Source organism: Chrysoperla carnea, chromosome 4 (genome assembly GCF_905475395.1).
Source record: "Chrysoperla carnea chromosome 4, inChrCarn1.1, whole genome shotgun sequence".
NCBI lineage: Eukaryota > Metazoa > Arthropoda > Insecta > Neuroptera > Chrysopidae > Chrysoperla > Chrysoperla carnea.
The window spans coordinates 58,854,357-58,867,261 of NC_058340.1; the positions used below are offsets into that span (position 1 = coordinate 58,854,357).

The 12,905-nt window shown below is 28.5% G+C and overlaps 1 non-coding gene across 1 annotated transcript; it reads right to left on the reverse strand.

The window, feature by feature from the left end:
• Positions 1-5,427: 5,427 nt before the first annotated feature.
• On the reverse strand, positions 5,428-5,499 carry Trnag-ucc. The gene has a single exon. It is a non-coding gene; the product is annotated as a tRNA-Gly (tRNA).
• Between the last annotated feature and the right edge of the window lie 7,406 nt (positions 5,500-12,905).

Sequence of the window (12,905 nt, forward strand, 5' to 3'; positions counted from 1 at the left end):
TTTCACAGGGTTGTTCAATAAGATGTTACTACGTACATGATAGAGATTTTCTTCAAAAACATATTTCCTTTATTTAATATTTCCTTTTAGTAAAAATTTACCCCATTTACGAGGTGATATTTCATTAAACACCTCTACACTCTCAAACAAAGGCCAAACATGGACTGCAGTCCATGGATTGGGATACAATAAAACAGAGATAGATAAAATTTGAAAATGTATGTGAGAATAGATGACAAGATCTGAAATCAAAATTAAAATCGATTGATAAAATAAAGATATAAGCAATTAAATATTTTTTTCTACCTTTTTCTTGCAAAACAATTTTTGATGTGTAATTTCTATGGCAATTACAAGTTATGACGTCACCAAGTGTTATTTTCCATTCTATTTGTACATTTAAATCTTCTTTAGTGCACCCGTATCTCTGTTTTATTGTACCCCAATTCTTGGGAAAATTTTGAAATGACTATTCGTTGTGTGCCGTGTGTAGTCATGGTAGGGACAATAAAATCGATGCCAGCGCTTCCAGTAAAAAATTTTGTCATTAAAGGAGGCTGTAATGACTCATTTGCAATTCTTTACATGTTAATGTTATCCTAAATGCCAAATTAAATTTATTGAAAAACACTAATTAATTAAACTTAATCTATTAAAAATTGTGAAAATAAGAAATCAAGTTGCACAAATATTATTTTCAAATGTGCATTACCATAATTATTTATTTAAATTTTTGAGACAATAATATTAAATTTTCAATGTAAGTCATAAATGCAATCCATACAATTATGTATGAAACCATAATGAAAAGACAATCGAATACCATGAAAAGAGTGGACTATTTTAATAAAACACTTCATCCATGATACATTTTAACAGTATTATTGTAAGTTACTATGGTTTCCTAATATCCATTAATCTATTCAACGCCTGCTGAAAAATATTTTATGGCTGTTATCGTTGTTCTATTTAAAGAAAGGCCCCCGTTGTCCCATACAGCCATGGCAAAATGATTTTCTCTAAATACTTTATGATCAGTTTCAAAGTTAACAAAAAACACTTTTTTATTTTACTAGGTCTCAGCTTTCCCCACTTCTTTTCAATGAATTCAAAATAAAAAATTTTGGTAGAAATATTTAAATATTCTCATAGTAATTTTTTTAATATTTAAAATTTCATATTTTATGAATTCAATAAATTATTATTATTTAAAATAAAGTCATAATAAATATAAACAAATAAATAAATAAACAAAATAAGATAGACAGTTAATAGAATAATACTTCCTAATTCATTTAAATGCGTGTGCGGTTTTCAGTGAAAATTTTATAATTTATTACAGTATTTAATTTAAATGACATTTATTATCAAAGTGAATTTATATTTTAACACTTTTTTTTTACACCTACATTTTTGTAAGAGTATCCATCCATATTATTATAATAGAATTATTGTTTTATGTGCATTTTATAATGTGATCTATAGGCATATTACCTTACAATTTCATGTAAATATTTTTGTAAGTCATTTGTGAGCTGTCACACATTCAGTTTTGATAATAATTTATGAACTGTGGTATGGGAACCCTATAGAAAATTAAGCATCTTAGTAAAACTGTTTATCTAATAGGGTATTATCGTTAGTCAAAAATAAATTATGAAATTTGAAAAAAGTTAAAATTTATGTAAAAATATACTTAAATATTCTGATTTCGAGTCATAAAAGCACATTTTTCTTTTAAAATATTAAAATTAAAAATCGTAATTTTTAAACTGTATATCACTCGATCCAAAACACGGGCAAGCCTTGCTGTGATGTCATATCGGTATGAGCCATAGACCATCAATTAGTTCAGTGTAGACAGCTGGGTATACTATATCCATAGATAATAAGTATTTATATTTATTATAATCAGATGTCTATGAATAAATCTGTCAAAATTATTTGTTTTATTTCGTGTAATGATACCGATATTACGTCTTCAAATTGGATGCAAGCGTTTTTGACAGTTTAAAAGAGGTTTAAAATTTAATTTAAGTTTTTGGCAAGAAAGCGTGCGTATTTTTCAAAAATAAATTTTTTGTGGCTTTTTATTAGCGAAATCAACATTTTGAAGTACTTTTTCAAAAATAGTAGAATACCCTATTGCAGTAATTAATTAAAATTGTTCATTTATTAGCCATTCATTAATTACGTAAGCATTATTACAAAAAATAAACTTTTGTTTGAAACACTTTTTCGTAAACATGTTTACTCGTGAGGGCGCAAATTAGGTCATAGTTTTGGTGTCCTTTATCTCCAAAACTATAAAATATAGAGAGTTAAAATTTGCAGAGAACTGCAGCTATCTGGACTTATTATAGTGGTCTTGGAAATCATTATTGAAAAACGAAATTTCGAAAATAATAATTGTGTTTATTTTTTAAAACTCTTCTAAATTATAAAAATAATGCAAGCACAGATTTTCAACACTTTCTATACAGGGTATTTAAACAATTAACTCAGTCAATTGTTTGTTTTCATTAAATTATATACAGATATTCATACGTTACTAAATTTTAAGACTAGATTTTCTATAATATAAAAATAATATTTTTTCCCTACGCCGGGTGTTAATCTCAGCACTTCTTGCATAGTAAGGACTGCTTAGTAAGCACTACACAGAAAGCACTGCATAGTAAGCACTGCATAGTAAGCAAGTAAGCACGTATTTAATCTCTAAGCAACACGGGTCGCATTAACATGGATAGCTCGTTTATATTGTACTCTGGGTATTACATCTTACCCTATTATTAATAAATAAGTAAATTATTGTAATTTTTTAATTTTATCATTGTATAAAACATAATAATAATATTATTATTAGCATGTTTTTATTGTTTTTATGATTAGATAACCATGAACATACCAATTAATTAGTGTTTTTATCATTCATTGTATATGAACTAAGTACTAGCATACATTTTTTAAACAAAATATCTCTGGTTTAAATATAATTTCATTTGTCTTCTCTGTTTTTCCGTATTTGATTTCATTTGATACTATATTTTCAAATATTTTATCTTATTTATAGTATTGCAACGATACGAAATGAAGGTATGGCAAGCAGTCTCTCTGGTATTGTTTCGATTTATTTGCTTCGTTTTTCAACACTGAAAAGTTTTTTTTTTTAGAAGGGAGCAAGAAGTTAAAAAATAATTATTATTCCATACATACAGTCTTTTTCAACTTGTCATATGCGTAAAACTCGAAAAATCCGTTTATTCGAGGAAAATGCGGCAAATGAAAAATGTTCATTTCAAAAGCATTCATCTGACACAGGTTGAATTCAATCTTTGTTTTCAATTAAATCCTTCCTCTAATTTTAACGGGCAAACATTAGACGAACACATTAAATTTCAAAGTTTTTTTTTTATAAAAGCGCAAACATTTTTTGTTTGAAACCTTATTTTTTTGTAAACCGAATAGTTAAGACAGTAATTGATTACAAAAATACCCGATAAGATCCTATAAGAAACCACATATCATAGCTTTTTGCCCGTTTCTTCATTCAATTTGAACAAAAATGGTCTTTATAGAAAAACAAACCACTTTTATTGGAAATTTTTTTTCCGAAGAGTACCTACCCACATTCCGTAGTAGACAAAGAAAAAACAATTTTTTGAGAAATTTTTTCAGTTTTTGCTTCAACTGTACGGTTTGTCAATACCAACTTTCTAATTTAAAGTGTTCATCTATTTGTAACCAGTTATGGCGCAGATTGAGCTTTTCATCGAGTCTGAAAATCTGGATCAAGCTTAATGTCTGCGTAAGATGTACGCCCATACACCCAACATTTGTTGCTTGATGCTTTTTTATCGATAAAACGTATTTATCTACTTTCAAGCATATGTATACAAAAAGGAGATACTCTGCAGCGTATCACCAAGTGCCTCCAAGTCAATTGTAAGCAATATCGCAAAAACGGGGATATAACGTTCATTTGATTGTCGTCCAATGGAGAGGATTTTTGAACTTTTTGGGTTAAAATATTCGTATAAAGTTAAAAATCAAGAAATACAAGACAAGTTTTATGTTTCCCATTTCCATAAAACTCGGATTTTTAGGTATTTTCATCCCAAAAACCGACTTTACCCAAAATCCTTTGTTCATTTTTGGTTCCCGATTTCCATATTACAAAATTGGTATGGAATTTTTTGTAATTTTTTTAACAAATAACACAGTATTTTAAATAGGACAGTAATAGCAGAGACCAATTTCAACATTTCCTGTGAATAAATTAATAAAAACAATATAATTTTTTTTTTATTGTTCGAATATTAAAATTTATTGTGAGATTTAATTGCGTAGGTGATAATTTCAATTTTTGATTACACTTACAAACAACAAAAATTCTTTAAAGGTATACAATTCAAGAGTGCATTGTAATTAATAGCCTAATTTTTTACATTTATTGCTAATTTAATCACATTAAAAATGTAAAGGACATATTCAAATTGATGATATTAAGTAATTCAATAAATACAAATCTTTATTTTTTTTTAAAGAAGTAAGAAAAATTATAATAATCTACAAATTATAATAAATTATTAAAAAAAAATATATATATTTAAAATTGGAGACGGTTTGTTTGAAAAATTTTGAAATAACCATAATTTTTTAACATGTAGAATTCTAGATAAATAAATGAAACGTAGCACAGAACTTGACCCAATTCGTTGTATACGTTGTCATGGTAGGGACAATAAAAACGACGCCAGCGCTTCCAGTGAAAAATTTTGGCGATAAAGGAGGCCGTTATGACTAATTTGCAATTCTTAGTTCATTACTACGACAGTGCTGCAACACTTCCAATAAGTATAAAAATTCGTCTAAATTTGGTTTATTTTTTTAACAAATAGAAATTTAAGTTTGCAAATTAATGCCAATCATTATTTTTTCCATTTAGGGCGAAAGCAAGATGTTTTTCAAAGTTTTATCTTGGTCGTAAATTTCCACCAAGAGCGGGAATTAAACATTATTTTCAATCAAGAGATCATTTCCCTGTTGGCTGATAGAAGTAATAATTTGTTGGTAGATGAAATATGTATCACTTTTAAATATTTGTCTAACAAATAACTAGAAATCGAAACCATTACATTGCTAAAATTTCAGCTTTAGAATACCTTATAGACATTTCAAATCGTCGTCCTTTTTTGTTTTCTAGTTATCGCTTTCTAAGACAGATATAATTGTGCAAATAAGATGATTTTATGAGCAGCTGTACGAAAATTTTCTTTCTTTTGACAACATTTTTATGAATTACAAAATTTAGACTTAATTGAATTTTCAAACCTAAATTGAGATACGCTAGTAATAAAAGATATATAATATACAGACTTAAAATTTAAAAAATTTTATTACTTAAAAAAATTTAAAAAAATTATCTGCGATGGCCAGGAATCGAACCCGGATCAACTGCTTGGAAGGCAACTATGCTGACCATTACACCACCATCGCAGGTTGTATATGTACTCAAATAAGCTGGAGAGTATCGTTACTCATCTTCACTTACTCAGTAATGTATATGAGTTCAAAGTACAATTATTATTAACTTTTAAAACATTCATATTTAAAGTATCTAATATTTATTTTTTAAACAGGCTCATTTTAGAGAGAAAGAAAAAACAGTATTTACGTTTTATTACCGCGACGTTTTTTAGAATTTAATTACATATTTTTTTATAACAAATTCTTATTCTTAAATTTTGGCAAACAAATTCTTATTCTTTGCCTCAAAAACACAAGTTTAATTTGAAAATTTTTTATACCATGTATATATGAAATATACATAGTATATTAAGTTTAGTCCCAAGTTTGTAACGCTTAAAAATATTGATGCTACGAACAAAATTTTGGTATAGGTATTCAAAGAACCACCTAATTAGTCCATTTCCGGTTGTCTGTCTGTCTGTCTGTCGTCTGTCCGTCTGTCATTACGATTACTCAAAAAGAGATATCAAAACGAAAAGAGATATCAAGCTGAAATTTGTATAGCGTGCTGAGGACGTAAAAAGGGAAGTTAAGTTCGTAAATGAACAGCATAGGTCAATTGTGTCTTGGGTACGCAGGACTCATCTTGTAAACCGTTAGAGATAGAACAAAAGTTTAAACGTAAAAAATGTTCCTTATAAAAAAATTGTTTGAAACATTTTTTCATAAACATCACTGTTTGCCCGTGAGATTGCAAATTATGCGCAAATTGTATAGTATGTATTATATGGCTATATCAGTTATATATGTGTGCATGTATGTATGTGTAATGTGGCAGAGTGTTCAACACTGTCTATACATGGTATTTCAACAATTAACTCAGTCAATTGATTGTTTTCACTTGTCTTTCTAAGATCTCAATTTTCGATTTACCTGATTTTACGACTTTCGAAGGCTAAAATTTCTAAAGATATTAAAGATAAAAAATTTGTGAATAAAAGTTACTTATTTTTGGATCAAAAATAAGAATTTAGTAAAGAGATTATTATTTTGAGAATTTGCTAAAAATATTTAAAATGTGCCAAACATTGAGGTATAGTTTAAAAAATTTTCAAAACAATTTTGTCCTTTTGACCATGAAAGCGTCCACGTATAAAAGAAATTAATACTATTATAATATTTTTTCCTCCTGAAAATGACCCGACGTGTTTATTAATTTGCCATTTCTGGTTTCGAAATATAGGGATGGAAACTTTTTAAAATATCATCCAATCATAATATATCTTCATATTTCTTTTAAATTTATGATGTTGTTATTGGCTATTTCATTGAAAATCTCGGTGTCCTTAGAATAATTTTTAAACAAATAATTTCTTTATCGCTTCCTTTATAATGAAAATTCTTTCGATTCCTGACCACACGTTTTTTTTACCCGTTTCGTATTGTAAGCGTATAATAATAAATAAAGTACAAATTTTTACCGAAAATTCGATATTGATGAAAATAAAGATTACTTTGAGGTTCTGATTAAAAATAAGATGTGAAAACTTTTATCTAATCACAGGTTTCGATATATAAGAGTTTGAAAAAAATGGGTTATTTTTGAACAATTTTGTGTCACAAATATTTTGTGATTTGTTCTGATTATTGTCTTTTCTAGCCCATAAACAGATTCTGTTCGAAGTAGGTATATGATTGTTGGAAAGACATTATTATAACCATTCTTTCGACAAGCATGATTTAATGTTTCGTTTCCTGGTTGATCGTTAATGCCATAAAATTATTCGTTTCTTTTAACGTCAAATAACAAAATAATTTTTTTCTCATGCCTACGCCTGTAACCATAATATTATTTACTAATAAAGTATGCAAATTGGCGCCAGTTAAAATACTTCATGGTCATGAAATCAATGTAGGTATGGTGTTTTTGTTTGTAATTGATATTTTAACAAAGTAATGTGAATTTTCTATTGTTTATAAAACAATATTTATAAACAAATATTCGTAATCGCATATATGCGTATACATTTATTTTGTATTTTTTAGTTTTTAGTTTCACGCGTAAAAGGAGTGGAACGTTATGGTTCATTAGCAAATTTGAAGTGATCTCTTTTGAAAAATTATACATACTTTAGTGAATAGGTAGCAACACTTGGGATATGGTGGTGGTAAGATAAGATATATAAATTTTTTAATTGGAAGAAAAAACAAGGGGAGTAAAATAATAATATTTCATGCAAAACATCAACTTCTCAGCCGTTCAAGAAGGCTGTTTTTATTGTCAAATATATACGATCCAATTACACCTCATGAACATGTGGGTTTATCGTAGAGATTTAGAGGTTTATCATGGGGATTTAACTTCATTAATCTTATTTCATTAATATCGAATCATGAAGGCCAAAATGAGTAAATGATTGACAAATTCGACGAGGATTTTTTGATATCTAGAGTAATTTTCAAAATATTGATAATTGAAAATTGTCTTTAATTATCCAGCTTTCGAAATTTGGAAAACCAAGTCAGATATTAAAAATTTTTATTCTTATTGTTCTTCTACATTCTACATGAAGTTATAACAAAGTTCATCATCAAAATAAGGAACAAATAATTTCAACCAAAAGTCTAAAATTGCCTTTGCGTTCGTACTATCTTTCTTTTATCATTTAAAAGAAAAATAAATAAATAAAATGCCTCTTTCACATGGCAATAAACAAAATCCAAATGATATGTTCTCCTATGTGCTTTTTGACAATAGGTAAATGTAATTTAAATCCATGACAAATAAAGTTATTATGATTAAAAAGTAAGGTAGGTATTTGTTTAATCAAAGTGGCGATTTCCGTTTAGGTATTTTTATCACACTAAATGTGATCATGAAACTATAATTAATTAATTAAATACATATTATTTATCACATGTATCGTATATACATTTATTGCGATTATTCTTAATTTTAATCTATGGAGAAACTAAATGAATTCAATCAAATTTGACTTTTTAGGCAACTTTGGTATTTACATTAATTATTTTGTGTTACTTTCCGAAACAACTGTAGAACTTTCGGACCAAATCATGCGTGGACAAAAACGTGGGAAAACAAGGATATGCTGACCATGCCTGAAGTGTCAGCTGCAGGAATTACAGTTGCTAGTAATATATGATATAGGATTCATATTCATTACGTATGCTATATAAAATCATACTCAAGCGTTCTAAGCCTTTGAGATGGCTCACAGGGTGTAGCTTTTTCACTCAAGATATTTTAATTATGCAGCTCCATAGAGTAGATTGATGTCAGTCTTAATAGATACGAAAATAATTTATTTAAATAATTAATCTAATTTTATATTGAAAATTTTGAGTGATCGTCTCGAGGTATTCAATTCAAATTAGGTTTCCTTTATTTGTGACTAGTTTTCGATACACATTATTTTTGGTTTTTCTGTCTGGTATGTACACGAAAAGCCAGACAGTTTTCCGAAGCGTTAGTAAGCCCCATTTGTTCAAGTCGAAATTTTTGTTATAATAATTTTTGACATTGAAATTTTCAATGGGTACATGAATATGGTAAAATCGAGTGTAGCCCCGTTTTCGCAGACTTTTTTTATCTTTATCGATTTTTTGGAACAGATACTCTCGCGGGCGCACCCTAGCATAATCGTTAAGAATTCAGAGTTAACAATTTCTTACATTGTGACAATTCAAAAATCGTCAGCGGTTGAATAATTTAAGAGAAAAATTAACATAAAAACTGTTCTTATTATCAATATCTGTATCCTGGTTTTTATTATGGTTGCATGGAAATAGATAGTTTAAGAGCTAGTAAATTTTATAAAATTTGATAAACCCCCAATAAGAGACTTCGCAATTTTTAAACGGCTGAACTGATGTAGCTCTTATATGATATCATACTTTGCTATATTTGAAAATATTCAATTGTTAATCCCTTCTTCCAGTCCCGGAGGCTAAAAATAGATTTTAAAAATCTTTCAAGTTGGTTCTATATAGCATCAAATTTTGAGCTGAATAAATTCAGAACTTTTTGAGTTTTTCAAACATACACAAACGAACATATAGTGTGATCAAATAAAAAAAAAATGGCGTCAATTTTTAGATAATTCTGAGTTCGGAGAAAAAAATTGAATTTAGTAGATCATTATGATACAAATTGAGGAAACTAAAATCCAACATTTTTTGATGGTCGGAAGGGGTCCAAAAAAAATGGTAAAGTGGCCTAATCCGGTCTTTCGCGTCAGACACCGTCGGATTGAGTTAAAAATAAAAAAGTGTTCAATGAGCTTACGCGCCGTAAAAAGGCGAAAAGAATGAGCTGCGAATGAACCCGATTGGTCCATCGATGTCCCCACAAATTGCAAAAAACCATCGATTTTGCTCGAAATTTCAAAACTTCATAGCTCTTGTTGTTTTAAAGATTCAAAGCTGAGATTTAAATGGATTGTAGCTTTTGTACCCATGAAGTATCACACACAATTTCAGCAAGATCGAATGTATACTTTTTGCAAACCGCAGCTGAATGCAAAAAACAGGACTTTTGTAAAATGGCCCTAAAAAAGTTGTGGTGCGGTAACGCGCTATTTTTTTTACGCGATCATATGCTTCAATAGTTAAAGTAATACCTACTAAAGTGTCAACCTCTCATCTTAAGTAAAAGTTAATAAAATATTAATTTTAAATTACTATTATTTTAAATTATAACATTAAAAATAGGATGGGAGTAATGGGAGCAATTATTAAGACAATAATGTCACATAACTTCTGTCTCTTAATAATTGCTCTCATTACTCCCATCCTATTTTTAATGTTATAATTTAAAATAATAGTAATTTAAAATTAATATTTTATTAACTTTTACTTAAGATGAGAGGTTGACACTTTAGTAGGTATTACTTTAACTATTGAAGCATATGATCGCGTAAAAAAAATAGCGCGTTACCGCACCACAACTTTTTTAGGGCCATTTTACAAAAGTCCTGTTTTTTGGATTCAGCTGCGGTTTGCAAAAAGTATACATTCGATCTTGCTGAAATTGTGTGTGATACTTCATGGGTACAAAAGCTACAATCCATTTAAATCTCAGCTTTGAATCTTTAAAACAACAAGAGCTATGAAGTTTTGAAATTTCGAGCAAAATCGATGGTTTTTTGCAATTTGTGGGGACATCGATGGACCAATCGGGTTCATTCGCAGCTCATTCTTTTCGCCTTTTTACGGCGCGTAAGCTCATTGAACACTTTTTTATTTTTAACTCAATCCGACGGTGTCTGACGCGAAAGACCGGATTAGGCCACTTTACCATTTTTTTTGGACCCCTTCCGACCATCAAAAAATGTTGGATTTTAGTTTCCTCAATTTGTATCATAATGATCTACTAAATTCAATTTTTTTCTCCGAACTCAGAATTAAATTATTCAAAAAGTTAATTTGATCATATCAATAGCCTTATTATATATAAATATTTTATTGGAATCATTTATGTGAAAAATGGGTTTGTTTTTAAGAAATTTTCTGTCAAAATTAGCTTGCTATGGTCATTTCTGTGTAAATTATATGTATTTAAGATTCGATCAACTGTATAAAATCAGTTTAAAGCAGTTATTTACATATCAGTTTAAGTATGGGAAATTATTTTATCAATTTGATTTGGTGAAAAGTATAAGTTTAACCTCCGTACACAAGCTATGAATTTTTAATTCTTATAGGAAAATTGATTGTTTAACAATGAATAATATTGTCCTGGATCCAATATAATAATTTCACATAAAGCTAAAAACTTACCAAATCCTTTTTATATCGTATTTAATGATCAAAAAGTATTATCCATTATACATATTCAGAATTTAACATTCATAGTGACAAAAGGTAGCCTTTCTTAAAAATAATAAAATTTAAAAAGAGCCATAAAGAAAATTAAATTTAAAAAAAGTGTAAGGTTCATTAATTTTAATACAATTTGAAAATTTATTTTTAATTATAATTTTTCTTCTTAAATTAATTAGCATTTTTCATTTAGAACTATGTAGTTCATTAAACAAATGCATAAATTCATATAAGCGCTAGACCAAAACATAACATAAGGATAAATTATGTGTAGTTAAATTCCTACTAATTTTTACTATGCATACTTTCAGATACAGAGTGCGACAAAATTAAGGCTTTACTTTCAACGGTTACACTTTCTTTTAAGTTATAAAGAAATATATAGTCCAGGTCCTATGCTTAGTTTCAAACTACCATAAAGGTTTAATATGTATTGACAAAAACATTGTAGAATTTAAAAATCTAATGTCAATCTGGCGACCATCTATATAGATAGTGGGTACCCTAACCGCAAGACCATATCATCGTAGATAATCATAATAATATCAATATTTCAACATAATATACAATAAAAAAGGTACCGGTTGTTTTTTTTTTTGTTCTTCTCGCCTTTTAGCAATCTCTTCAGCATATCTTAATGTTATTACGAAACGACTGTCGCAAATTCGAGGTCGTTATCACGTTTCATTCCTTAACACACATATTCACGTGGGTAATCGCGCTGAAAAGATTGCCAAAAGTGGCGCGTTCTTGTTTATTATTAGAAACTGGAAATTTCGATAATAGGTCAAGTTGTAGAAAATCATCTAAGAATTATTAATCCACTGATAATTTTTCCCACTGATCATTAAGCTAATATTTACAGTAGTATTTCATTCATTTTATAAATTTTAGTAATAAAAATGTTTTTTTTTTTTCAATTTCCGGGTTTCGATCTAGTACCTCTTGCATATAATGCGAGTAGTTAACCTCTAAGCTACACATATCTGAGAAAAAACATTATATATTGAAGTGTTAAGTGTTTTCAGCAGGCACATTCACATGGACCGTTGGTCAGTTTTATGTGGATTGATATTAAACTGATACTTAAAGTGTATTACATCGGCTTTGATTCAATAAATAAAATCTTTTTGTTATTGAACCACGACGCTCCCAACTTTGAGCTAATTTTAGGAAAAATTATCATTATTGTTTGAGAATATACGTGCTCTTTAATAAAATCATTTGTAAAGGCTGCAAAAGGTAAAGCCAATAAGGTACTAAAATTAATTGTTGTGTTGTTAATCATAAATTTGAGAAACTAAACAATTTCAATTCTCAATGGTCTTAGCAGATACCTTTTACAGCAAAGCTGCATCGTTGGAGCTCTGGATTACTTGCCCAAACTGCAAGCAGCTTTTTTTGTAAAAAAAACTTTTGATCTATTCTAGTTTTTAGCCTTTTTGCATAAGGCGCATTAATTGGATCAATCCTCGTTGTGTATTAAAGGAATAACCATGAAAGGTTTCGATTTGGATTTTCGAAACCACTACAAGGACGGATTTCCCGATAATGCTAAGAAAGTTAAAAATGAGACTCTTTATTATACTGCG